The following is a 27,812-nucleotide window of genomic DNA, read 5'->3' on the forward strand; positions in this document are numbered from 1 at the left end:
GGAGGAGGGGGGGGGTTGATGTGGGTGTCAGATGGATAGACAGATTGATAGGCTACATGCATAGATAGATATATAGATTGATAGATAGATAGATAGATAATTCTCGTTTAGTCTCTTGTTTGTTTGGCTTTATGCAATTATATCGTGTTTTCCTTTACGTTTTATTATTATTTCGACATATTAGTTTTCTCTTTTTTACATTCATTCATAAACTCAAGTCATATTAGATCCCCGTGTCCCAATCCTATCTATCTCTCTCTGTCTCTCTTTTTCCCTCACACACACACACACACACACACACACACACACACACACACACACACTACCTCGTCACTTTGATCCTCTCTCCTCTTCAAAAGCTCAACTATTATTGCTTTGGTTCCAATCCCCCGCCGGCAACCCCCAAAACAACAACAACAACGAGAGAGAGAGAGAGAGAGAGAGAGAGAGAGAGAGAGAGAGAGAGAGAGAGAGAGAAAGGGGGGGTAAGGGAGTAAACAAGCTTTTCTCTTTCCCCTCGTTTCAAGGCCTCGGAAAATAGTCGTTGTTTGTACTTTGTCCCATTGGTTCTGTCCCTTGTAACTCTCGCTCTCACACAGACACAGGAAGGCTTCACAATGTGTCTGTACTTCCGATCAATTTGCTATACCTTCAGCCCATCACCGCGGCTTTGCCTCCCTCATTCCTTGTGTTGTCAGGCGAATGGCTCTCACACAACAATAAAATGATCTTCTCCTTCAGTGTCATCAGGCGCAAGAGTATCATAGATTTCAATGTTTTTAGACTTACTTAATAGCGAGGTGTCAGTCTTTCTCATAATCGATAACTTCATCCTAACAGCTCGGCATGCATACAACATCATGAAGCTTCCCCGTAACGGAGAGTCTATACGAATGCTTTGTCTGATCTTGTGATGTGTTAATAGGATGCACATCACTGAGACGTTGCTGAATGTCTTAAAATGTTCACTATAGTAGGATATATCATTGACTTTCAGTATTAACAAAGATTTTAATGTTTTCACTGCACGATGTCGGCAACAAAAGTTAACGGCAGTCAAACTAACACACTAAAGTTGAGTGGGGGGTGTTTCACTGTCTTTGGTGCCAATTCATGTGACTCTACAAACCAACGACAACAACAGCTACGTCGTTCAAGGCACATACAGAAAAAAATAGCTAAGTCGATGGGTCACGAGGGTCATTTCTGTAATTGCTTCAGGGGCCCCACATTTGGCATTACGGCCAAAACGAGATGACTAACCCTAGAATTCGGCTATTAAGTATGGTCACTCGCCCTGCTAAACCTCCTTGACGACGCCCATATAAAGCCCTTCCTAAGAGAGCCACCGCCACTTCGTACCGACCCGCCCTCTGTCCTCCAAAAAAGCATCACCCCCTCGACAACGCAAACAGGCCGGAGAGTTACGAGTTAGAGTGACGAGCCGCTCTGAGTTTTGATCCCCGGAGTGACCTCGAGATCCCACCTCATATTAGACCCTCAACGCAGCCTTCATAACGGGGAATGAAAGCCCCCTCTCGGTCTGTTCCCTTGGCTGGGGTTTCAAATTGGCCACGAGAGCTCAGGAGGAGATTATGAGCCGAGATGATGATGGAGGGGCGGAGGGAAGGGCGACGGACAGACAAGAGAGAGGGTGGATGATGGCTGTCGTTCTGTCAATGGAGGGTCGCCAGGGCTTTAGCTGGAGTGTGATTCCTCCCTTTTTCTTTATCATACACGCACATACACACACATGCACATACACAAGACCGCATACATATACATACAAACACAGAGAGGCGATGAAGTGGTGAAAGAGTGCAGGAAACGAATAAATGTGTCAGTGTCAGCGGATTCGTGTTTTTATCAAGCGACCCTCACGCCAGGGATTACTCCACCCACGCAGCACACGTGTCCGCTGATCCAACACTCTCATGAGCCTTGTTGCAGCTCTTTTTTTTTCGCTTCCACACACACTCACACACATACACGCTCAAACACACACACACACACACACACACACACACACACACACACACACACACACACACACACACACACACACACACACACACACACACACACACACACACACACACACACACACACACACACACACACACACACACACACACACACGCATCAGACCTCTCCCTCTCTCTCTTTCTCTCTTTCCCTCATGTTTTCGTTGTAAGATCTGCTTATTACGAGTATTTTTTCTCTTTTTTTGTTGTTGTTGCTTTGCCCTTGAACTGACTCGTCTAACAGTAAAGACAGACACACACACACACACACACACACACACACACACACACGCGCGCGCAGCATCAATCGGTGGTCGCAAGCAGTGTAGAGAGGCTGAGCACTGCCCTGTAGAGAAGGGGGTGGGGGGAGGGAGGGGGGTGTATAGGGTGGGGAGGAAGAAGAGGAATGAAAGGCCACAGTGGTAACAAACCTGGCCGACAAAAATTGCCCTGTAAAAAATAGAAGGTGAGGGAGGAAGTGTCTGTCTGTCTGTCTGTCTGTCTGCCCCTTTCCTCCTCTCGCTCCATCCTCCTTTTTTTTCCTCTTTATTTCCTCACCCTCTTCCTCTTCCTCCTCGTGTCTGATTTCATGCGTCCGGTTAGGCATCATGTGTGTGTGTGTGTGTGTGTGTGTGTGTGTGTGTATTGCGACGTGGGTAGATGTCCGAGAGTATGTATCGATGGTGTTTGTTTGTATGTCCCAGAGAGAGAGAGAGAGAGAGAGAGAGAGAGAGAGAGAGAGAGAGAGAGAGAGAGAGAGAGAGAGAGAGAGAGAGAGAGAGAGAGAGACAGAAAGAGAGAGAGAGGGTCACACACAATCGTACGAGGGAAACCCGATAGGAAGCCAATAAAGGTCACCTCAATGGATAGCTGAAGCGGGGCCTTTCAGAGGTGGCGAGTGTGTGTGTGTGTGTGTGTGTGTGTGTGTGTGTGTGTGTGTGTGTGTGTGTGTGTGTGTGTGTGTGTGCATGAGAGCGAGAGAGAGAGAGAGAGACACCGACATCAACACACATTCTGGCATCGAACCTTTGCGTGGGAGTGTCTTTCTGTCTGTCTGTCCGTCTGTGGATCTTTGTGAGTCTCCCCTACATGTGTTATTCTTCCCCGCCCTCGCCCCCCTCTCTTTCCTTTGCCTTCTCCGTGTCCTCGAGGTTTGTATGAGCGAACATGGGCGGCGGCCGTGCTGTGTGTGGGCGGGGCTAGGACACGCGTATACTGTAGAGTGGAGGAGACGTGACGGAGGCGGGGACCAGGAGAATATCTACGGCCGGGGCTGAAAGAAAAATAAGGAGAGGCAAGAAAAATAAGGGAATGTGGGAAGTGAAGTGGGTTGGCTGTGTTAACGAGGAGTCCATTGAAGGTTGGTTTGGTTCTTGTTGTTCCTTTTGTTGTTGTTGTTGTTGTTCTTCTTGTTTCTCTTCTTCTTTCTCTTCTTCTTTCTCTTCTTCTTTCTTTTATTTCTTTCTCTTCTTCTTTCTCTTCTTCTTTCTCTTCTTCTTCTTCTTCTTCTTCTCCTCCTTCTTCTTCTTCTTCTTCTTCTTCTTCTTCTTCTTCTTCTTCTTCTTCTTCTTCTTCTATCTCTTCTTCTCCTTCTTTTCCTCCTTCTTCTTCTTTTTATCTAGTAAGAATGGTTTCCAAAGTTTAAAAAGGGCATATATGTAAATGATCAGGACAGTATTATGAAGTATGCGAGCGGTCTAAAATTCTGCCCAGGTTGTATGTAATCTGACTCTAGCGAGGAAGAACTGTAGAAGGGAACACGCATCGGCAGCAAGAGAGTCGGTGTTTTTGTGGAAGGATCTCATTGAAAAACGATAAAAGTAATTAGTAGGTCGAGGTCTTAAGCACTTTGCAGAATTTGGTGATAGAAAATGAAGCCAACATTTTATTCCTTGTTTTCTTAATAATCGAGTAAACCCAATTTTTTTTTTTCATTTCTTCGTTAAAATGGGATAGGAATTTGTAGTTTAGAGGTAGATTAGTTTATATTGACATCATTTTTAGTTTTCAGATTTAAAGAAACAACTAGTTTACCTTTACATGACTTTTTCAATGCTTAGGTGTTTAGATATTCAACTAAAGAGTATGGAAATTGATTATTGATACCATAGTTAGTGTTCAGATTTAAGAAACCAACTATTTTTATTTTTTACATGGCTTCTTGATATTCATGTGTTCATACAACCATCTAAAGTGTAAGAGGAATGTATCAAGACAACTATACATTCGAAATTGACCTCTTCCCCGGCATCTCATTCTTTTCTTTTTTTCTGGAGCATCTGGGCTTTTGTGTTTACTTGTCTTTTGTCCTCTTTTGTCCTTGAGCTGCCTCCCTTGCTATAAAAAAAAGTGTTCAGTTATCTGCTACTACGGCTACTACTACTGTTCGTCTGCTGGCTATTTTGCTACTAAGGCTCCTCGCGTGCAGTAGAAGTACAAATATAGACGTGAAAGCTTCTGGTGGTATGCGTGTCCCTTACCATAGTCACGCATCGCACCGCCCTTCCATTACCTCTCACAAACCCTGATGGAAAAACATGAATTAGCAAGTGAGACCTCCAGCGAGACCCCTTAAGCCCTCCTTCTGTACTACGTGTCCAGCAACAGCGGCACCAAAGCGGGGTGAGAGCCTCTACTACAGCTTTTTCCCGGCAATGAGTTAGCGGGCGAGAAACGAGAAAAGGCCTCCTACTTTCGCCCCTTATTTCGTGCACGTCTCCCGGAAGATGGATCGTCCTCCCTTCCCTTCTTTCTTGCCGTCCTCTTTAGCCTGACTTGATATCTCGCGCCTCCTACACAGCGTCCCTTCTCTTAGCATGCGTCGTCCCCCCGAGGCTCTCATTCTCAGACATTTCCGGGTCCTACACGCCAACATTTGTTAAGGCTTTCGTAGAGGTTGTTGTCAGTAATTCCATGGGTAATTTGCTGAGCTTAGTGATAGGTTGATAAGGCTTTCGTATAGAGGTTGTTGTGTTAATAATTCCATGGGTAATTTGCTGAGCTTAGTGATAGGTTGATAAGGCTTTCGTATAGAGGTTGTTGTGTTAGTAATTCCATGGGTAATTTGCTGAGCTTAGTGATAGGTTGATAGGGTTTCGTAGAGGTTGTTGTTGTCAGTAATTCCATGGGTAATTTGCTAAGCTTAGTGATAGGTTGTTAAGGCTTTCGTATAGAGGTTGTTGTTGTCAGTAATTCCATGGGTAATTTGCTGAGCTTAGTGATAGGTTGATAAGGCTTTCGTATAGAGGTTGTTGTTGTCAGTAATCCCATGGGTAGTTTGCTGAGCTTAGTGATAGGTTGATAAGGCTTTCGTATAGAGGTTGTTGTTGTCAGTAATTCCGTGGGTAATTTGCTGAGCTTAGTGAATGTAAAAGAACACTCATGAGATCCGGACTTATCTCCTTTGTGAGCTTTTGAAATATTTGTTGTGAGAGCCGAAAGGATCTGAGAATACTGGTTAATTAGTCTCCCTCTTTCCCTGTGGTGTAACTTTGACGTGTTTGCCGCGATACTTCAGCCCGGAGGTGCGAGGGAGGCGCTTCAATTTAGATCGACATTACCAAAAGGAAAAAATGTAAGCAGTAAGACGACGACATATGACCGCTGTTGTTGCGGCGCCGTGATCGCAAACCCCAACCAATCAATCAATCAATCAGTCAGTAAGTAAGAAAGAAAGTAAAGTAAGTAAGAAAGTCTGTAGGCGTTAAAACATTGCAGAGAACGATACTGCAAAGGAGGATGAATGTGTCCCAAATATTTCGAGGTAAAGAGACGGAACGTGCCCGCGCAGAGATCCCGAAGACCAGAGAAATAAGATTGAAAAGAAAAAAAAGGAATGAATATAAAAAGAGGTAAATATGAATAAAGAGAATAGGTGCGGGAGCGGCGGCTGCAAGGGTGCGACCGGTAGCTCAATCGGTTAGAGCACCGCGCTACAAGGCTTCACGGCCAAACAGGCGGCGGTTCCAGCCCCGCTCAGGCCGGATTCTTTCCGTTGACTAGGAGTGGTTACTGTCCCCCCTTGAGCAAGGGGGATGAGGTGTGTGGTGTGTGAAGTCCTGGCAGTACCCAGAGATCGACAATAATGAGTACTTGCTTACGTCGTGAGGGTACCTGCTGGCGAAAGCGAGTCCAACTCATGATCAGGCCGTGGTGAATTAAAAACACACACACACACACACACACACACACACACACACACACACACACACACACACACACACACACACACACACACATACACACACATACACACACACACACACAAAACAACAACAACAACAACAACAACTTTTCGCTTCAATAAATTAGTATCCCTTCTGACAATAATATTTTTCCTAGTTTCTTCGTCTACATTGGCAATGTTTATTTATAGTATCCTGTCCTGCCAGGTACGTAATATTCATAAATGTAACCTTGTTTTTTTGTGTTTACGCTCAAGTTGCGAAATTTGGTTTGTAATATTAGACTGAAAAAGTTTGCCTCGTGCTGTCGCAAAATAAAATTGTGAAAGCCGAAAGGAGTCTCAGGTTTGTCTGGGGTTGGGCAAAGTGAGTGAGTGATAGTTTGTCGGTCGCAAGGAGAGGCAAGGGAAGGGAGTGAGGACGTGGGAGGATTAAGGGAGGCGAGACGCTGCATGTCTGGTGCGGCGGGGGCGGCAGCGGCGAGGGGGCGACCGAGGGCTTCCAGGCACACTAAAAATAGCCGGCCATGAACAATATAAGATGGGACTCACTGTTTTTCTTCTCTCTCTCCCTCACAGATGTCTCCCGGCGCCCAGAATTTCCTCTCTACGTAGACGGACTCGAACTGAGGTAAGGATACATTTCCCACTCTCTCTCCCTGGAAGTTTGTAATGGTTTAGGTTTTGAATGCCATTTGTACGTTGCTATTATTTTTTGTTTTTGTTTTTTTTACCTTTTGAGTACAGCTGACCCTCCCATCCCCCTTAAAAATCTCTGCTGCCTTGTGACCGAAGGAATAGAGAATCAAATCATGTTCGTTTGAAGTTTAATTGGTTTTAGTTTTCCGGTCAAAGTTCCTGACTCTTCTTTTCCTCTTTGAGTAGAGTTGGGTAAATAATATACCGCCGGCTTTTGAGCGACGAACTCGAGTATGAAGGAGAACAAGATGAAGGCAGCTGATCGTACATCTATATTTCAGTTTGCTTATACATTTTCAGGTCAATTGTATGTTAGTTATTTTGTCTTTTGAATAAAGTTGGGCCCCCAAAAAAGAATCTTGCCGGCTTTTGAGCGACAAACGCGAGAATGAACGAATACTAAAGGGAGAAGAAGGACGCAGATAACCGTACATGCATATTTCAGTTTGTCTTCACGTTTTCAGGTCAAATATATGCTCGTTGTTTTGTCTTCTGAACACAGTTAGTCCCCGCAAATAAATATCCTCACCCCTTTTGAATGACGGACTCAAAAATAAACGAAAATAAGAGGAAAGGAGGACGCAGTTAACCGTATTTGCATATTTCAGTTTGTTTTCACGTTTTTAGGTCAATATTGTGTTCCTTGTTTTGTCTTCTGAAAATAGTTGGTCCCAAAAAATATTCTGCAGCCTTTTAAGCGACGTACTCGAAAATGAACGAAAATTAGAGGAAAGAAGAACGCAGTTAACGGTACATGCATATTTTAGTTTGCTTTCACATTTTCAGGTCAATTGTACGTTCGTTATTTTGTCTTCTGAATACAGTTGGCCAAGAAAAAAACCGCAACGAACTCGAGAATGAACGAAAATTAGAAGAAAGGAGGTCACACTTAATCCTTACATGCAAATTTCGGTTTACCTTTCACATTTTTAATCGTCTGGAGTATTGCATTAGCTTTCCTGACTCTCTCTGTACGTACGTTGCTGCCTCGGGAAGGGGGAAAAGGGAAGGGGAAGATGGGAAGGGGATAAAAAAAATCAATCCCTGCCGGTCTTCGTTCCACCTCGTCTTGCCGTGAATCGCCTTTAACTCCCTCGCTGTGTCTTCTCTGACTTCATATTATTTTCTTTATTTCCTCCTTGTCTTGTCCTTCAATCCGGCTGGCGTCTTTATCACGTCGTTACCACCGCCTGTCCCTCGCTCCCCACCCCCCACACCAGCCCCCCTTTAGTCCTCTCCTCTGTACCCCACCAAGCCCCACCAGCAGCCCCATTCCTTTAGTCCCTGTACCAGTCCCCATTCTCAAGTCCCCCCTCTGGTCCTCGCCCCTTCCACCACTCTCCGTCAGAAGCTCTTCCTCCTCTTCGTCGCTGTGTACGTCAGGGAGGGTCCAGCTGCCCCAGAGGCCTGCCAGGAAAGTGGGTGTTTGTTGTGTTGTTGTCGTACAGCCACCGCCCACGCACGCAAAGACGCCCCCGCACGTTGCAAACCCTCGCAAGACACCCACGCCCTCATGTTCCTGAATTGTAACGAGTTTCAGGACCCGGCCCAGTTCAGGTTAGGTTAGATTAGGTTACGTTAGGTTAGATAAGGTTAGGCTAAAGTTAGGTCAGGTTAGGTTAGATTAGGAGGTGAGGTTAGGATAATTTTTCAGCAATTCTTTATGCCAGGACATACAGTGAGAATAATAGAAGAGGATTACGTGGTTAGTTTGTGAGCTACGACCCGCGCGTCACCCACGGCTCAGAGGCTCGGGGAGGTGCCGAACATTTAACCTCGTATTTTTAAACATGTCGGCGCCTCAGTTCGCCTGTTTGATAAGCCTTTCATAGACTGTTTTGTGATCCTGGTGATAGTTTTACACGACTTCTGCACCATGAAAGGGAAAGTAACCCATGAAAACCTGGTTAATCATCTCTGTGGCCTTGAAAAATAGTCGTAATGTGAGCCCGAGGCGTTTAATATGTGGACCTTACCTTACCCTGGCCCTCCTACCCTCGCCCTCCTACCCTCGCCCTCCTACCCTCGCCCTCCTACCCTGGCCCTCCTACCCTGGCCCTCCTACCCTCGCCCTCCTACCCTCGCCCGCCTCCTTCCCTCATGCACGCTCTTATCCTAGTTTTCCGTTCTCCGTTTTCTTTCATTCTCTTCGATCGGCTCGATGTTTGAGTCTTAATTAAGTGGAGGGCGGGTAATATTGCTGTAAGTTGGCACTGACGTTTATTTTATCCCATTAAGCAAAGCGAGACGAATAAAAAAAAGTTGAATTAATATTTTAAGCATGTTGTTGCAGTTTAATGAATTTCTCCACGGCGATGTAGTTTTAAAAATTTGTCTTTGATCTTAAATGAAATACGTCGTGTTTCAAATTATGTATACACTTTACAGCATGAAAAGATTGAAATTTTCGTCATCGATCGCTTACCTTCTCGCTCACAGCACCGGGCAAATGGAAGGTGCGAGCGAAGAATAAAACTGAGATCGCGGCAAACCTTTCGGAGCCCCAGTACACATATTTGACACGGTGTTCGTATGAGTTTGGGGGCACTTTTATGACCCTGGTTGTAGTTGGATCATTCTTCTGTACCATGAACCTAAAAGAACACGCATTAGAACCAAAGCAGTCTTCTTTTTGGCCTTTGGAAGTAGTTGATGTGAGGCAAGAACGTCTGAAAATACCGACCTATGCAGATGTATAGTGGACGTAGGAACCGAAACCTCACAATTCCTATACTATTGAACAGACTGGTATCGGTGAGGAAGTTTCAGTAGTAGAAGCTGCGTGGTGTAAACTCTGAACAACCTTCCTTTGTCATTATTTCCTGATGTATAGTAAACGTAGGAACCGAAACTTCACAATTCCTATACTATTGAAGGTGAGGAAGTTTCAATAGTAGAAGCTGCGTGCTGTAAACTCTGAACAACCTTCCTTTGTCATTATTTCCTGATGTATAGTGGACGTAGGATTTGAAACTTCTCTATTCCTATACCATTGAACAGACTGGTAACGGTGAGGAAGTTTCAGTAGTAGAAGCTGCGTGCTGTAAACTCTGAACATCCTTCCCTTGTCATTATTTCCTGATGTATAGTGGACGTAGGATTCAAAACTTCTCTATTCCTATACCATTGAACAGACTGGTAACGGTGAGGAAGTTTCAGTAGTAGAAGCTGCGTGCTGTAAACTCTGAACAACCTTCCTTTGTCATTATTTCCTGATGTATAGTGGACGTAGGAATCGAAACTTCTCTATTCCTATACCATTGAACAGACTGGTAACGGTTAGGAAGCTTTCAGTAGTAGAAGTTGCGTGCTGTAAAATCTGACCAACCTTCCTTTGTTAGCATTTCCAGATGTATTGTGGACGTAGGAACCGAAACTTCACAATTCCTATACTAATGAACAGACTGGTAACGGTTAGGAAGCTTTCAGTACTAGAAGTTGCGTGCTGTAAAATCTGACCAACCATCCTTTGTTAGCATTTCCAGATGTATAATTCACGTAAGAACTGAAGCCTCGCGATTCCTATATTATTTACATGCTGCTGAGGGGGAGGATGCTTTCAACAGTAGAATTTACGCGGTGTAATATCTAAACAGCCGTCCTTTGTCTGTATTTCCTCTTGCCTGCGACTTAAACGCTATCAAAAGGGGAGCATCAGGACACCTCTCCCATCCGATTTTGACGTTCTATCGGCTGCTCTTTCAGACATTTACAGGAGCAGTGCCAGTGGTTATTCTTGTTTTCTCCTTTTTTTGCCTTTAAGCTCTCTCCTCTCCTCTAGAAAAAAATTATCAGGCAAAGCTACACATCACAAAGCCAACGTGTCTGCCGCTGGTCAAAGGTACATGTTCCGACTGACTTTTTTGTTTGCTCTATTTTTCTTTCTGTCCTTGAGCTGCCTCCTTCCCTGTATAAAAAAAAACCTTCTGCCGTGGCCGAGGATTGGTGGCGTGGGTGATGGCTCGTTGGCGGAGAGCGCTGTGCTTCGAATATACAAAATTATTCATATCTGTTAAACTGGACGTCAATTTTTTTAGTGTTAATTCCTGGCCACTAAATGTTGAGCTTCAAATGTTAAGCTTCAAATGTCTCTGAATATTAATACTGGGAAAAGAGGATTTGATGGAAATATATGTTCATCTTCACGTCTTTGAAATTAATACCGAGAAAAAGGGATTTGATATGACTGAATTGGAAGATGAGGTAATAGAAGAAGCAAAGACGTCCTGTTCTTTTGAGACTTTCCCCCAAAATTGCCTGAAACATTCGGTCTTCACTTGTTTTTCAGTTTCCCAGCACCGTCCACTTTCCCATTCTCTTTCCCCCAGATTATCGTACTCAGAGCGTAGTATTTACCGTTTTTTGACGCCTACCTATTGCCAAGAAACATCAGGAATTAACTATTTTAACGATATATATAAATGAATCTAGTTATTGAGGCCCAGGAGACAGATTTTGGGTCGGAAGTTGGTAAATTTAAGAGGCTGAGTACGACAATCTGGCATCGTTGCCCCATACACACATTTCCGCTCCCCGAATGGTACCGTCAGCTTCATTTCCTGTGGCTATATTTCTCCGCCCCTTTCCATTATTAGGAGGGAAATTTCCACGGAGCAGCACCAGCACAAACATACGAATATATACACAAACAAAATTCTGCATCACGTTTTCACTCCAGCATCGAGGGATTGGAAAGAGATGATGTCGATTAGTTCAGCCATAAAAGTGTCCTCGTAAAAATTGCGAATCCACACTCACGTACACACAATCATGTTTCATTACACTAAAACATGAAAACTTACACAAGACAAAATTCTGAATCAAGTCTTCACTCCAGCATCGAGAGATTATTATAGAAAGAGATGATTATGTCTATTATTTCAGCCTTCACTAAAACATGCAAATTTACACAAGACAAAATTCTGAATCAAGTCTTCACTCCAGCATCGAGAGATTATTATAGAAAGAGATGATTATGTCTATTATTTCAGCCTTCGAAGTGCCCTCAGAACACTGCAAATCTACGCTGACCCACTACCGATCCCTTTTTTATTCCATTATTAAATATCTAGAATGAAAGTAGAGGTTTGGATCTTTTTCCTTACTTTTAGAAATCACAAGCGTAAAGAGTTATGTCTATTATTTCAGCCTTGAAGTGCCCTCAGTAAATTCAAAACCCACACTAACGTACCTACACATGAGCCCTGTTTTCACTCCACGATTGAATGATTAAGAGAGGTATTACTTTTTCCTGAGCCTCAGAAACAATCATTATTATTTTATTCTATCACTATACCATTCTGTTCCTTCCTTCCTTCCTTCCTTCGTATTGTGGTCTAACGTGCGTAAGGTGGCGGTGAAGGTCATGAGAGTTATCTATTTCTTTCACTCCTTTTTTGTGTTTTTAGAAAAGTCCCGTTGCTCTTTACGATTCTTCAGGTTCTAGTGTTTGTCTTGATTGTTCTGGCGTGTTTTCTAAGGGTGGAATTTGAAGTGTACTCAGGAAATTGCTAATTCACTCTAACCTACACACGTTCCTATTTTCTTGCTACAACTGAAATACTAGGAGAGGAGAGGTGTTACTTTTTCTCAGCCTCGGAACCCACAAGCGTGTAGTTATGTCTATTGTTTCACCCTTAAAAGTGCCCTCAGTATATCACAAACCCACACTAACCTACACACGATAACCTCCATTCACGCGATCATGTTACACCCCACCATCGAATATCTGTAAGGAGAGGCATTACTATTTCCTCAGCCTCGGAACCCACAAGCGTGTAGTTATGTCTGTTATTTCACCCTTAAAAGAGTCCTCAGTATATCACAAACCCACACTAACCTACACACGATAACCTCCATGCACGCGATCATGTTTCACCCCACCATCGAATATCTGTAAGGAGAGGCATTACTTTTTCCTCAGCCTCGGAGCCCACAAACGTGACGAGAAAGAGTGTTTGCCGTTCCCTTGATGTCGTAGCCGTCGCGTCGGAAGGGGTGGGAGAGGAAACACAGCCCCTCACAGTAATGCCGCTCGTTGAGGCTGAGATATTGGCCTCCTTAACACTGGTGACGGTGGCTGACTTCGCTCCCTTCGCCGAGGTGGTCATAGCGGGGGTGGTGGTGACTTTTCACGTGTTGTTTACCACGGTGGTTGTGTGTTTTGCTTCGATTCTCCGGCGGTGATGTATGTGAGGCGTCCTTCCTTCCTTCCTTCCTTCCTTTCTTTCTTTCTTTCTTTCTTTCTTTTTTTCTTTCTTCTTTCTTTCTTTCTTTCTTTCTCCCTTCCTCCCTCCCTCCCTCCCTTTCTTTCTTTCTTTCTTTCTTTCTTCCTGTCGTGGTCTAACGTGCGTAAGGTGGCGGTGAAGGTCATGAGGGTTATCTATTTCTTTCACTCCTTTTTTTGTGGTTTTAGAGAAGTCCGGTTGCTCTTTAAGATTCTTCAGGGTCTAGTGTTCGTCTTGATTGTTCTGTCTCTTATAGATTGGCGTGTTTTCTAAGGGTGGCTTGCTTGAGATAGTGAGGAGTTGATGACGATCTGGACGTGGGAAAGACCTATGAAGACTTGAGGTTTGTGGTGTCGACATCGTGAAATAAAATTCGATAGGAGATGCTTCGTGGGAGGTGTGTGTGTGTGTGTGTGTGTGTGTGTGTGTGTGTGTGTGTGTGCGTGTGTGTGTGTTTGTATCGATCTATCTGTATCCATCCATTTAAATACCCACCGCCACCCTCATCTCTACGCATCCCTTCTATCCCTCAATCCCATGCACACAACGCCCTCATCCCTCACAATCCTTCTATGCATCGCTCCCCCCCATATCAGCATTTCCCAACCTGGGGGAAATTTCAGGATTCCAGGGGGTATATTTTTTCTTGAGGATAATATAAATTACAAGCAATTAGTCGACTGAAAAAAAATCTAGTAATATGTGGCAATTGAGAGGAACACCCCCAGTGAATTGGAAGGACAGAGCTGAGAAATATGTAAAAGAGAGGGGTGAAAGAGGGATGCAAGGACTTAGATGTGCGAGAAATGTATATGTATGGAGAAGGAAAACTGGAGACTCTTTTCTTCAGGATGCCTTTGGAGGGAGTTACCGGCGTCAGCGAGGCGTCAGCGCAATACTTGATTGATTGACTTGTGTTATTAACCAAGTAAATTTTGTGTTTGGCTAATATTTGTTGATTATGTTATTTGTGTAAGTTTTGTGCTTCTGCTACTTTTTTCCTTGTCCACTTGAAGGGGGAAATCCGGATGGTTGAACTGGTTGAAGGGGAAACTATAGAAAAAGGGTCAGGAACTACCGCCGCATATCCTCTCCCTTAATTCTCACCCTCCCTTCTCACTTTCTCGTCCCGTTACCCCTACACACAACATCGGTTTTCCCCTCTCGTCTCCACCCCTTACCTCTTCCATCCTCCCCTCCCCACACACACACAACATCGGTCATCCCCTATCACCCTTCTCTTTCCCATCTTTCCTCCCCATCTCCCCTCCCCCCCAAACCTCTCACCAAACCTTCCCTCCCCTCTTCTCTCACAAACAACATCAGTCACCCCCTTTCATTCCCCCCTTCCCCACCCTCCCCTTCACACACACACACACACACACACACACACACACACACACAACATCGGTCGTCCCTTCTTAACCCCTCGTTTTCCAACCATCCCCCAACACACACACACACACACACACACACAACATCGGTCATCCCCCCTTACCCTCCCCTCTCCCATTCTCCCATCCTCCCCTCTCCCACTTCTCCATCCTCTCCCCTCTCCCACTTCTCCATCCTCTCCCCTCCTCCCCTCCTCCTTTCCCATCCTTCCCCCAACAAACACCCACACAGCATCCGCCCTCCCTTCCCACCTTCCCCTCTCCCTCTCCTCCCCTTCCTTTCCCTTCCCATCCTCCCCCCCCACCCCCCACCCCTCCCGGATCTGTTGGCTGTGCGGTGTTATAATTGCCGGATTTAGCGGGAGAAGGCAATTTCCTCAGCTGTTTTCATTTCGTGCTGCTCCGGCAAGACGTGAAGTGGCGTGAGGAGGGACTGTACATAGAGGGTGGCCAGGTATAAGGGATCGTAAATCATTGTGGCTGCCCGAGGATGCTGATGTAGTATTATCGATGCGTGACTTTGATGTGGGCGCTATTTTGTCGTTGATTTCTCGTTGTTTGTGGTCTTTATTTATTTTTGCTTTGCGTCATATTATAATCGATTCGTGACTTTGATTGGCGCATTTTTTGTTTGTGTTCTTTTTTTGTGTGTGTGATCTTTTATTGTTTTTTTGGGGGGTTGTTTTTGTCACGTTTTACATTGTTTTTTTGTTTGTTTGTGGTGTTTTGTTTGCGGAGTTTTGTTTGTGTCTCTTTCATCGAGGTCTTAATCATCTTTTTTCGTGCGGTTTATTTACTCAGATTTTTTTTTTTAATCGTGGTCTTCATCATCCATGCATCGAGATATTGATTAAAGGGGATATTGATGAAAAGAGATGCAGAAGGGTAGGTACATAGGGTGGCATATTAATAAGAAGATATATAAAGAAAAAATGGATTGATTGATAGATAGATAGACAGATAGATAGACTTACAGATGAATATATTTAACTTCTCTCAGCACTCCTACCACCATCACCACTTCCATCTTCCCTACCCACACATTTCCCCCTCGCCTCCTTCCCCCCCCCCACCCCCCTAACACACACACGCACAGGATGGCAGCCTCTTAGACACTCACTGCAACCAGCTGTTTCGCCTTCCTCGCTACTGCCTCCTCCCGTGCCAAGCTGTCGGAGTCGATTACTATTATTATTATTATTATTATTATTATTATTATTATTATTATTATTATTATTATTATTATTATTATTATTATTATTATTATTATTATTATTACATGGAAGGTGTGTACATATGGAGGTTTGTTTTGTTCATTTATAATAGAAACGGAGGAAAAGGGTAGACGAACACACACACACACACACACACACACACACACACACACACACACACACACACACACACACACACACACACACATACCCCCTCCCCACCTCACCCACACACATTCTTTCAATAAGGTTCAAGTTACGTAGATATGTCCTCCCTTTTCCACAAGAGTCTTCACCTTCCTGAATAATCGTAAGGCGTCGTTCACTGAAAGGCCTGACCACCTCGAAAGCTCTTTAGGCCATGAGGGTAGTGGGCAGGTGTGTTGGGTAGGAGAGGAGGGGCGAATCAGAGGGCGACGGGGGTAGGCAGGAACGGAAGTGATGAACATAAGAACATAAGAACGTTGGAGTCTGCAAGAGGCCGGTAGGCCTATACAAGGCTGCTCCTTTGACCCTAAGCTCCCGTGTATCTAACCCCACCTAATATCGCTGTCCATGAATTTATCTAATCTATTTTTGAATGTGACAACTGTATTGGCACTCACCACATGACTGCTAAGCCTATTCCACTCATCCACAACCCTGTTAGTATACCAATTTTTGCCTATGTCCCTGTTGAATCTGAATTTATCCAGTTTAAACCCATTACTTCGTGTCCTATCCAGTTCTCTTACCAACAAAACCTTATGAATATCTCCCTTATTAAACCCCTTCATCCATTTATAAACCTCGATCATGTCTCCACGCACCCTTCGCCTTTCTAGAGAATGCAAGTTTAACTGTTTGAGTCTTTCCTCGTATGGCAAGTTTCTCAACCCCTGAATCATCTTAGTCATCCTCCTCTGCACTGATTCTAACATTTTGATATCCATTCTATAGTAAGGTGACCAGAACTGAACCGCATAGTCAAGATGAGGTCTAACTAATGCTAAATATAGTCTGAGGAAGACTTCGGCGCTTCTGTTGCTTACGCTCCTTGAAATAAATCCCAGTACCCTATTTGCTCGATTTCTAGTTTGAATACATTGTGCCCATGGACGGAGATCAAAGCTCACTAAGACCCCTAAATCTCTCTCGCACCCAGACCTGGTTATGAGAGTGCCATTTAAGCAATAGTTGTGAGAGGGGTTGTTCCTACCTACACTCAGAATACTGCACTTCCCTACATTGAACTCCATCTGCCATTTATCCGCCCAGTGAAGAGAAGAGTATGCATAGGTGGGAAAGGTATAGGTCGTGAAGGATGGGAAGGAAGAAGGGAGACAGAAGGATGGACTCAGGAAACGAGGAAGAGGGAGGATAAGGAAAGTAAGGAGGGAAATTGTATGTGCTGTTTGTTTGTTTGTTTGTTTGTGTGTCTGTCTGTCTGGAATAAAAGGAAGGTTCATTGTGCTTTCTTTCTCTCTCTCTCTCTCTCTCTCTCTCTCTCTCTCTCTCTCTCTCTCTCTCTCTCTCTCTCTCTCTCTCTCTCTCTCTCTCTCTCTCTCTCTCTCTCTCTCTCTCTCTCTCTCTCTCTCTCTCTCTCTCTCTCTCTCTCTCCTTTCATCTCATCCCCCCCCCCTCTTCCCCCTTGTGGTGTTGACGCAGAAGTATCTCTTTCTCACCAACGGGATCACAATTGACGACTATTCTCACCCAGGAGTCTGGTTAGCTGGAAATACTGAGGCAGGCTCGACGCTGCTTCGTCTTGGCCGCGAAAAGAAAAGGTCAAGGCGAGGGTGCGAGAGGGAGGCGGCAGCAAAGAAGGGAAAGGGAGGAAGGAAGGATATGCCCGCCTCAATTGGTCACTAATGTTTGCTCGTTCCCTAGGATTTTTTACACTAAAGGAATCAGTTCAAGGCCCCCCCCAAAATAAATAAACGATAAAGCCAGCTAATCACAGCTCCTATAAAAAAAAAGTATAGAAGCTGCCAAAAGAGAGGTCAATTTCGAGAGGAGAGATGATATGATACTCCACTCTTGAAGGAGGTCAGGTCGTAATGAAGAAGATCAAGTCTGCTTTGGTTGATCTGTCTTCTTGTTTTTGTGTCGGTTTGTGTCGCTTTTGGTTTTGATGTGTCTAAACGTTTTTGGATTTGTTTTCGTGTGTAGACTGTGTGTGGGGGAGGGATTGAGTGGAGTGGGATTGGTTGTAGGGCGTTTGTGTGTGTGTTTGTGTGTGTGTGTGTGCGTAGGGGGGGGGGAGGGAGTGAGTAACAATAGTCTTCGCCATCACCTTAGCGCTGTTTCGTCGTCTAGAGGTTGTCATCGCCATCAAGGTCACAGAGAGATATCAAGACAACGTTTCCCTACAAGCTGTTTGATCCTCCTTCTCTTCCTCTGCTCTCCCTCCCTTCCTCCCTCCTCCCTACACACGACTCCTTTCCTCCTACTTACCAGCATCCTTCCCTCCATTAGCTTCCTCCAGAGACTTCCTCCTGCTCTCTCCCTCCACTGCCTCCATGCTTTCGCTTAATTTTGGCCCTCTCCCTGCTCCAGATTGCTTTCTCTGTCTTTCTCTGGCTTCTCTCTCTCTCTCTCTCTCTCTCTCTCTCTCTCTCTCTCTCTCTCTCTCTCTCTCTCTCTCTCTCTCTCTCTCTCTCTCTCTCTCTCTCTCTCTCTCTCTCTCTCTCTCTCTCTCTCTCTCTCTCTCTCTCTCTCTCTCTCTCTCTCTCTCTCTCTCTCTCTCTCTCTCTCTCTCTCTCTCTCTCTCTCTCTCTCTCTCTCTCTCTCTCTCTCTCTCTCTCTCTCTCTCTCTCTCTCTCTCTCTCTCTCCTCTCTCCTCCTCCTCTCTCTCTCTCTCCTCATCCTCCTCCTCCTCCCCATCCTCCTCCTCATTCTCCTTCTCCTCCTCATTCTCCTTCTCCTCCTCCCCATCCTCCTCCTCCTCCTCCTCCTCCTCTTCCTCTGATTGGATTAACCTACTTCCGTTTCCTGTGCCGTGTTTAACTCCTGCTGTTTGTGTTGCTTTCAGTTTCTGTTGTGCTGAAATAATTATGATCTCTCGCCAGTAGCAAATCATCGACTCTTTTCTTTATTTTTCATTTGTTGTAAAATTTAACTTACATGTTCTCATACTTTGCCTAAATAAAAAAAAAAGCTTACAGACTTTTATAATGAAGGACACATACCACTTAAAAACAAAACACAGTGATAAATGTGACTAATAATTGTGGGTTTTTTTTTATGGATATATTTTATTGTAATTGTATTTTTTTTTATCTAACCCAACGTATTAGTCTTATAACAATCCTGTAGTAGTAGTTAGTGCGATGGCGATCAAGATAAACAAAATCCTCTTGGTCTTTACTTTATCGCAACAATAATGAACTCAGTGCCCCTTTTTAGGTAGAACGTACAGATTTAAAGTTTAGGGCATACGCTATAGCTGCGCGTGGCCTCAGTGCTCATCTGAGTAACATTGGCCCTGTACACATAGCAATTGTTGTAATCTGTTATGTAGGTCATGGATTTCCAAAGAGATCTAATACGCGAATCATGCGTCTTTGTTATAGGCCAATGGAGTTTCTTGTCTGCTTTTCCGTGTTTCCATGTTTCCTTTACTGTCCAAACTGTCACCTCCGATCAGTCCATTAACTGCTTCATGCTCTCTCTTTCTCCTTATTCCCGCCTTCCGTTTCGCTTCCTCTCCTCTTCTCTGCTTCGGTCCCTTCTTCCTTCGTTCCTCTCCTGCCGTTCACTCTTCCTTCCTGCTCTTCCTTCGTCCTCAGTGTTATAGGCGCCTCATACTTCCTTTTTTCCATATATTTCCATCCCTTTCGCTCGCTCTCTCTCCTCTCCTCTTCTATCTGCTTCAACCCCTTCTTCCTTCGTGCCTCTCCTGCCGCTCACCCTTCCTTCCTTCTCTTCCTTCCCTCTCTTCCTTCATTGTTTCTTTTTCTGTTTATTCCCGTCTTTCTTTTCACTCCCTTTCCTCTCCCCTCTGCTTTGTCCCCTTCCTCCTTCGTGCCTCTCCTCCTGTCCTCGTATGGCTCCTTTTCCTTCTTCTTCCTACTTCTCCCCCTTCTTCTTTCGTTTCTTTCCTGTTTTCGTATGCCATCTTGTCTTCTCTCTGCTTCGTCCCCTTCCGCCTTCGTTCTTCTCCTCCTGTCCTCGCATGGCTCCTTTTTCTTCTTCCTACTTCTCCCCTTCCTCTTCCGTTTCTTTCCTGTTCTCGTATGCCACCTTCTCTTCTCTCTGCTTCTGTCCTTTCCTCCTTTGTGCCTCTTCTTCCATCCTTGTCGTCGTATGGCTCTTTTCCTTCTTCTTCCTACTTTTCCCTCCTTCCTCCTTCGTTTCTTTCCTGTTCGCGTATATCACCTTCTCTCTGCTTCGGCCCCTTCCTCCTTTGTGCCTCTTCTTCCATCCTCGTCTGGCTCCTTTTTTTCCTTCCTTGAGCCTCAGAACAAAGACTCCACCAAGCTTTACGTCTTCCTTCACCTTCCCTCCCCAACGGCTTTCTGGTCTTTAAAGATATTGATGTGTTGCACTGCCTTGTTCTCCGGTAAATATGTGACGCAATGTGTTCAGGTTATTGTGTCTAGCGCATGAGGATTAGTTTGACTGTTCGGTATAATGATTTACGGGTACATTACTCACTGGTGGTTTTTTATGTGTGCTTGGTTAGTCTCAGTTCAGTTCCGTTGAGGGTCTGGGAGAGAGACTTTGCAACGGCCCCTCCTTTGCGGTTCCCTTCTTGTCTGTTCTTGGGTGTATGTTGTCCGATGTTTCTCTCTTCCAAAGCTTGAATAGAAAACATTTAACTTCTTCCCCCGTCAGTTAGTTAGTCAGGTAGTAAGTTAGATAAATAAATAGGTATACTGATTGCTTGATGAATATAAACGGCGTGTACTTAATAGGGTGTGTATATGTTCCAGAGACGAGGTACAATAGCTCGTCTTTCTAAGCATATATGTAGCTCAGTTCACCTGTTTGAAAAGCCTCTCGTAAAATCTACTGAATTTTTCATGAACTGTTTTGTGATCGTGGGGATAGTTTTACCCGCCTTCCGCATCTTGAACGGAAAAAATCACCCATGAAAACCCGACTAACCTTCTTTGTGGTGTTGGAAAAGAGTCGTAATGGGAGCCCGATACATAAGAACATAAGAACGTAAGGAGTCTGCAAGAGGCCGGTGTTCAAGAATATGGATGGGTGTGTTGCCTCGGACAGAGATGCGACGTGAGAGGTGTGCGTGCCACCAGGGAAGGCGTGTCTATTTTTAAGGTACAAATGAAAGGCGTGTAGCAGAGGGTATTCTAAAGGGACTGACGGTTGAAAGGCTGCGGAAAAAACCGGCCGTTGCCAAAAAAGTCCGTAAACAATAGCGGAAAGAGGAAAGAGAGACTAAAAATGTGAGGAAGTTGACGTGGAAATTAATTACATGGGGAAAGTTTCAAATGTTTTACGGCAAGGGATGCTATTGAAGAACGTACGTAGGAGTATCTTAAATCGAAAGAAAAAGATGGGAAAGCTATGATCATGTGGAGAGAGAGGGGAGTGTGGGAGGGGGGAAGAAGTGACGGGAATGGGACGCGTTTATTTTTTTAAGATGAGAGACAATTACACAGCAAAAAGAGAAAAAATGGTGAGTGAAAGAAAGAAAAACTATTCCCGGAAGATGTTGGAAAAGGAATAAAGAAGTCGGGGAAGTATTTTTTTCGAAGTGGGATGGATTGAAAGCTGTTTTGCAGATTGGTGCGATAATAAAATTATATAAAAAAGAAAATGAGTGTATGTATGTATGTATGTATGCATGTATGTGGGTTTTGTGGGATTTTGATATACATATAAATATAGAGATGATGATTGAGGAATGGATAGGTAACTGAATAGGTAAATAGATGGAATAATAGACACACAAATACACAAACCCCCACAGCCTCCCCCCCCCCCCCACCCACCCCCACACACACACAAACAATCTAGTGGGCTTTTTTATTGCCCTTGAGCTGTCTCCTTGCTGTAAAAAAACACTCACACACCCTCCCCCACACACACCCCCCCTCCCACACACACAAACAATCTAGTGGGCTTTTTTATTGCCCTTGAGCTGTCTCCCTTGCTGTAAAAAAAAAAAAAACACACACACACACAACCTCCCCCACACACATACAACCCCCCCACACACACACACATACAACCCCCTACATACAACCCCCACACACAAATACCTCACACCAAGAAACAGACAGCCTTCCCCGACCGACCGCCTGAGCCCCGTTACACAAGTCCCTCCGTTGCTTCTTCGGGGTGAGTGGTGCACAGTTATCTTAGTGACATCAAAAGAGGAGAGTATTGACGCCGACTCATCCCACCAGTATACTAATGAGGTCACGTCGATACTCTGCACTGCACTGAGAGAGAGAGAGAGAGAGAGAGAGAGAGAGAGAGAGAGAGAGAGAGAGAGAGAGAGAGAGAGAGAGAGAGAGAGAGAGAGAGAGAGAGAGAGAGAGAGAGAGAGTTAAGTTATGCAAGCTCAAGTAGAACAAGTAACTCGCCACATAAATTCTGAACTCTTCATTCCAAGCAAGTAAAAAAAAAAAACTCAATTCGGTGATGCATTTAATTTTTCTTCCCACATCAGAGAAAGCAGTCAAGGGCAAACAAACAAACAAAAAACAGCGCAAATAAACCCCCAAAACTACTACAGCTCTTCCCAAAACGATAATCAACAATCATAAACAGCATTCCAACCACTCCTTAAGAAAAGTCAACTCAATCAGTATACGTCAGATAACTAATACTGTAAATAACAAACGCGAAAAACATGAATCTAGCATAACACTTGTTTGGATGGAGGGTGGCCAAAGATAGAAGCTTGCGCCTTCCTTTCAAAATGCTGTAGATAAAAATAGCTATTGTGAGGCCTGCCTTGATATATGACGTATTGAATAAGTTTTGGGGGGAGGGATAGAGGAGTGTGTGTGGGAGGCGAAGGAGGAGTAGGAGGAAGAGAAGGAAAAGTAAAGATATTGATGTGGAAGGTGAAGGAGTAGGAGGGAGAGGAAGAGGAGGAGTAACGATAGGGATGTGGGAGGTGAAGGAGGAGTGGGAGGAAGAGGAAGGAAAAGTTACGATATTGATGTGGAAGGTGAAGGAGTAGGAGGGAGAGGAAGAGGAGTAACGATAGGGATGTGGGAGGTGGAAGAGGAGGAGGAAGAGGAAGGAAAAGTTACGATAATGATGTGGGAGGAGGAGGAGGAGTAGGAAGAAGAGGGAGAGGAGGGGAGGGGGTGTGACGATACGGATGTGGGGTCGGTGTGGGTGTATTGAAGATGTGTGGCAATGTTTTCTTTGGTTCGTGTGGGCGGAGACAGAAGATGCGCTGTACGAGGGCAGAATAAGGTGAAAGAGAGGGCGTGGGAGGCGTGGAAGAATGAAGTTTACGTTCATTCTTCTTGGGGAGCAGAAGGAGGAAGAGGAGCCGCGGGGGGTCGTGAAGAAGATTGTTTCCTTTTTTTTTATTTGAAGTATGTTTGTCTATATGTTGTTTTGCCCATGTATTTATTTATTTTTTGCCCATTTATTTAGTTATTTATTTATATTTCTTCCCCATCAAAAAAAAGTTTCTACCAATATATCAAGAACGAAATGGAAGTTAAAAAAAAACGTGTTGCAAGTAGCTGTATTTAGGTTATGAAGTTATTACGGTTTTTTCTGATTTTTTTATGTGGTTTAACAAATACTCGCTCATTTCAGTGTCTATATTCATCATCATCTTTATTCCTTTTACCCATTCTTTGTACATTCTTTTTTTATGTTAAGTTTGATTTTTTTTGTCCTTTCTTGTTTTCTTTTCTTATTGTTTTTTTCAACTCTCAGCCATTTTTTCTTCATTGTTTTTATCTCTTAGCTTAAAATTTTCTACTTTGTTCTTATTTCTAACCTTAAAACTTTCTCCATATTTTTATCTCAGCCTTAGAATGTCTTCCTTCCCATATTTTTTTTCTTCCATAATTCTTTTTTATCTCTTCGCTTATTTTTTTCATCCCTCCCAATTTTTCCTTTTATTTCTTTTGTCTTAGCGGAATTTTTTTATCTCCATTGTTTTTCATCCCTCACCTTGAAAATTTCCTCCCACTCACATTGTTTTTTCATCCCTCACCTTGAAAATTTCCTCCCACTCACATTGTTTTTTCATCCCTCACCTTGAAAATTTCCTCCCACTCACATTGTTTTATCCCTCTCCTTGAAAATTTCCTCCTACTCACATTGTTTTTTCATCCCTCACCTTGAAAATTTCCTCCTACTCACATTGTTTTCTCATCCCTCACCTTGAAAATTTCCTCCTACTCACATTGTTTTCTCATCCCTCACCTTGAAAATTTCCTCCTACTCACATTGTTTTCTCATCCCTCACCTTGAAAATTTCCTCCCACTCATTGTTTTACTCACATTGTTTTATATCCCTCACCTTGAAAATTTCCTCCCACTCTCATTGTTTTCTTCTATTAATGTTTTTATCCCTCACCTTGAAAATCTCCTCCCTCCCATATTTTTCTCCCCGCCTCCTCCTTGCGTCGCGCGGCCCAACAAAATCTTTTCGTCCCGCGTCGCCGGCGGGTCAGAGGGGAACAAAGACGCCAATGAATGTGCAAATGACTGTGATCGAGCGGGATGCTGCAGGCGAGAGAGAGAGAGAGAGAGAGAGAGAGAGAGAGAGAGTTTTCATAGTTTTTTGCTTTTCTTTCCATTTGTTGTCCTCTCTCCTACATATGCGACCTGTCCGTAACCATTTCTTGATTGTTATTGCCTCTGTTATAATTATGTCATCTGCTTTCGTCTGTTTTCTTGGCTGTAATTACTCAGTTTTTCCCTCATTTTGTTCATCTGCTCTCCTCTCTCCTATTTGTGTATCTTAATCGTCATCATTTCTTTACTCTAATTGCTTCTCTTATGTCCGCTACTCTGTATGTTTTCTTATCTACCTGCAATTTGTTTTATCTTGTTCATTAGAGTGATTCCTCTTCTTGATCTCTCTATCCCTCTTCGGGCACTTCTTACTCTCCTTTCCAGAGACTTATCCACGTCTCTGATCCATTATGTCCTGACAGGGATATCACTTAGAGTAAAAGCCCTTCGCTAAAAACACTCTATTATGCTCTACGTAGTTATAACTCTAACCAGTTCCAAACCCATTCATCATGAACTATCAGAACCTTTCAACTAGAGTGATCAAAGAAAATATGGAATCACTCTCATTTGCAACCTACAAAACATATTGAGTTACAACGTTATAGAGAATCAGACGCCAGCATTAGACCTGCACCCGTTTTCCGGTGTCACACCGCTCCTCACCTACTGCCCTTGATAAGCTTGTCATCTTGTCGCAAACGTGATTACCCAGGTCAGTTAAGTCCTTGTGAGCAGGTAGCTTTCCGGGTAATTTCATTGTCTCCCCAAAGAGTTGATTTCCGTGTGCCACTTCGCAGGCTCTCCACGATTATCTTTTTTCGACACCAAAAATTTTCCACTAATTCTGCCGCTGCACTTCGCCGGCTGCCCGCCCGAGGCCTCGCAGAGTGGGGCAGCTCAAGGAGGTTCGGGGCCGCGGAATGTTGTAAGGCGAGTATTTACGAGTCGGCGTGCCGTCTGCCCGCCGCCCCGACAGTGTTAAATGCTCACTCGACGCCCCAGTTTTGCCGACCCCTTTACTTGTGTTTTCTGCTCCATTTTGCGCATCAAAAAACCTCTCCACCTTATTGTAAGACACCTAAATACCGCACCACCCTTGTCTTTGCCACCATTAGCAGAAAGGATGCATATTAGACGGATCTAAGTAAATCCATAGAGGCAATTACCATGAATGTACGTGGCTGAAGGTCTCATTGCTGCGTGAAGGCCGCGGAGGAGGCCAACCCGCCTGACCCACTTCTGATAATCCTGGTCTTGGGGCGCCGCTGCTTGCTGCCACCAAGCACGGCCCGCACGACCATTGCCTTCACGCCTCTGTTCCTATACACAGTTAATTACAGCGGCCCGCCTGTTTAGTGATAGATAATATAGACTGATAGATGGAAAGATAGGTAGATAGATAGTTCATTGTAGGCAGCTTTTATTTCCACACTGCCAAAATTTCAGACCTACTTATCTACATGTTCCCCGTTGGTAATTGCTTTCATTGTGGCTTCAGAAAACAGATGGCTGGAAGGGATCGCAAAGCTGTGCACGATAAAAATGTATACGCGGCAGAAAAACCTAAACACACCTTTGAGGGCTTCTACGGTGAACAATACAACAGAGAAACCGACAGACAGCGCAGGCCTTGGCGTGGTGGGCAGGCACGGAAGGTCAACAATCCGTCATTATTTCCGTGTACTTATAAAACACTTAATTGCTCGGAACTGCCAACTGAAAGCATTGTACGAAAAAGTTCTGATTCATTAAGAACATAAATATCAGGGCGTGCATAATGGCGTCCTGAATCATAGTCGGCGCTCCACTTGTTTCCTTCTTGCGCCGCCCTGATTTGTTTCGCTTTGTTTTTTTGCTCTGTTTTGACTTCTCGGTTTCTCTGACAATTGCGCCGTATCTTGGGTTGGGTGCCCGACTGTAATGTCCAACTTTTTTTTTTACAACAAAGGAGACAGCTCATGGGCACAAAAAAAGGAAACAATAATAAAAAGAAAGCCCGCTACTCGCTGCTCCTACGAAAAATAACCAAAAGAGGTGGCCGAAAGAGAGGTCAGTTTCGGGACTAATGACTACAACCAAGAGTATGTTCAAAACTTCCCTCGCGGTCTTATATTTTGTACTCATCATAAGAATTTCGCTCATACATAAAAACTGAAGCCAAAATTAACTTATACAATCAATTTTAACTTCTGCAATATTTTTTTGTTGAGAATATGAAAATACAACCGCCTCCCCTTTGATCTATCGCTATCTATCTATCTAAACCTATCTCTTCGCCATTGCTGGAAAGAGTATGCTATCTAAGGTGAATTTGTTATGTGATATACTTCAACATTTTTTTTTAATTATCTTTCTTCGTCTTTTTTAATTGTTTCTTTTTCAGTCGATTGTGTTTACTGTTAGACTCCCTATAAGTGTAATCCCCCCCCACCCCCACCCCCCTTACTTACCTATCCTCCTCCTACTCCTCTTCCTCCCACTTCCCCTCCCTCCGGCTTCTCCTGCTGCTCCTCCTCCTCCTCCTCCTTCCCTCACTCCCCCTTGCCCGCCCTCTGACCTACTTTCCACCAACACAATAGCCCTTTATAATTCCACCCAAAAGACGTCGCACGGCGCTCCATGAAATACAAAAAAGAGTCGTAAGGGTTCAGCCAAAAAGAGATAAGAAAGTTACTTCATATGCCACTCTTTTTTTTTACGCCGGAATAACAGACTTTAACGAGGGTGAGTTTGTCGTTATATTTTCACGCGTGGAAGCGACTTGTTAAGAAGATGTTGTTGTTGTTGTGTTGCTTCTCTCTTTTTGTTGTTGTTTTTGACTGTGTAATGAGGAAGACTGAAACATATTGCCGCTGTATATACGGAGGGTGTGTAGAAATGTGACCCCGTTAGAAATGCGAGTAGACAGGAAAAACAGAATGATGGAAGACAGTTAGAAATTGGTTTGTAAAGGAGAACCAAATGATGCAGAACTTTTTGACTGTGTAATAAGGAGGACTGAAACATATTGCGCTCTATATATAAGGAGGGTGTGTAGAAATGTGACCCCGTTAGAAATGCGAGTAGACAGGAAAACAGAATGATGTGAAACAGTCAGAAAGAAATAGGTTTGTAAAGGAGAACCAAATGATGGAGAACTTAGAAATTCGTTCATACGGAAGGAAATGATGTGAAAGTTAGAAATAAATACGTTTAGAAGACAGAATGGTGTGAAACGGTTAGAAATAAGTCTATAAAGGAAAACCGAGTGTTGGAAACCTTAAAAAATACGTTGATACAAAATAGAATGATGAGAAAGAAATTATTAGGCATATAATGAAATAAGAGGATGATGTGAAACTTGAATACATGAGAACAGAAAGATGCAAAACAGAAAAATAAGAAAATGTGTTTAT

At 44.0% G+C, this 27,812-nt stretch overlaps 1 long non-coding RNA gene across 1 annotated transcript in view; it reads left to right on the forward strand.

Moving 5' to 3' along the window:
• The window catches only part of LOC127005663 (uncharacterized), an 87,537-nt gene that overhangs the window by 12,781 nt on the left and 46,944 nt on the right, over window positions 1-27,812 (forward strand). Inside the window, exon 2 of the long non-coding RNA XR_007758833.1 lies at window positions 6,787-6,838. This is a non-coding gene — a long non-coding RNA (uncharacterized LOC127005663). The remainder of the gene's footprint in view (window positions 1-6,786; window positions 6,839-27,812) is intronic.

This window comes from Eriocheir sinensis, chromosome 3 (assembly GCF_024679095.1).
Source record: "Eriocheir sinensis breed Jianghai 21 chromosome 3, ASM2467909v1, whole genome shotgun sequence".
Taxonomy (NCBI): domain Eukaryota; kingdom Metazoa; phylum Arthropoda; class Malacostraca; order Decapoda; family Varunidae; genus Eriocheir; species Eriocheir sinensis.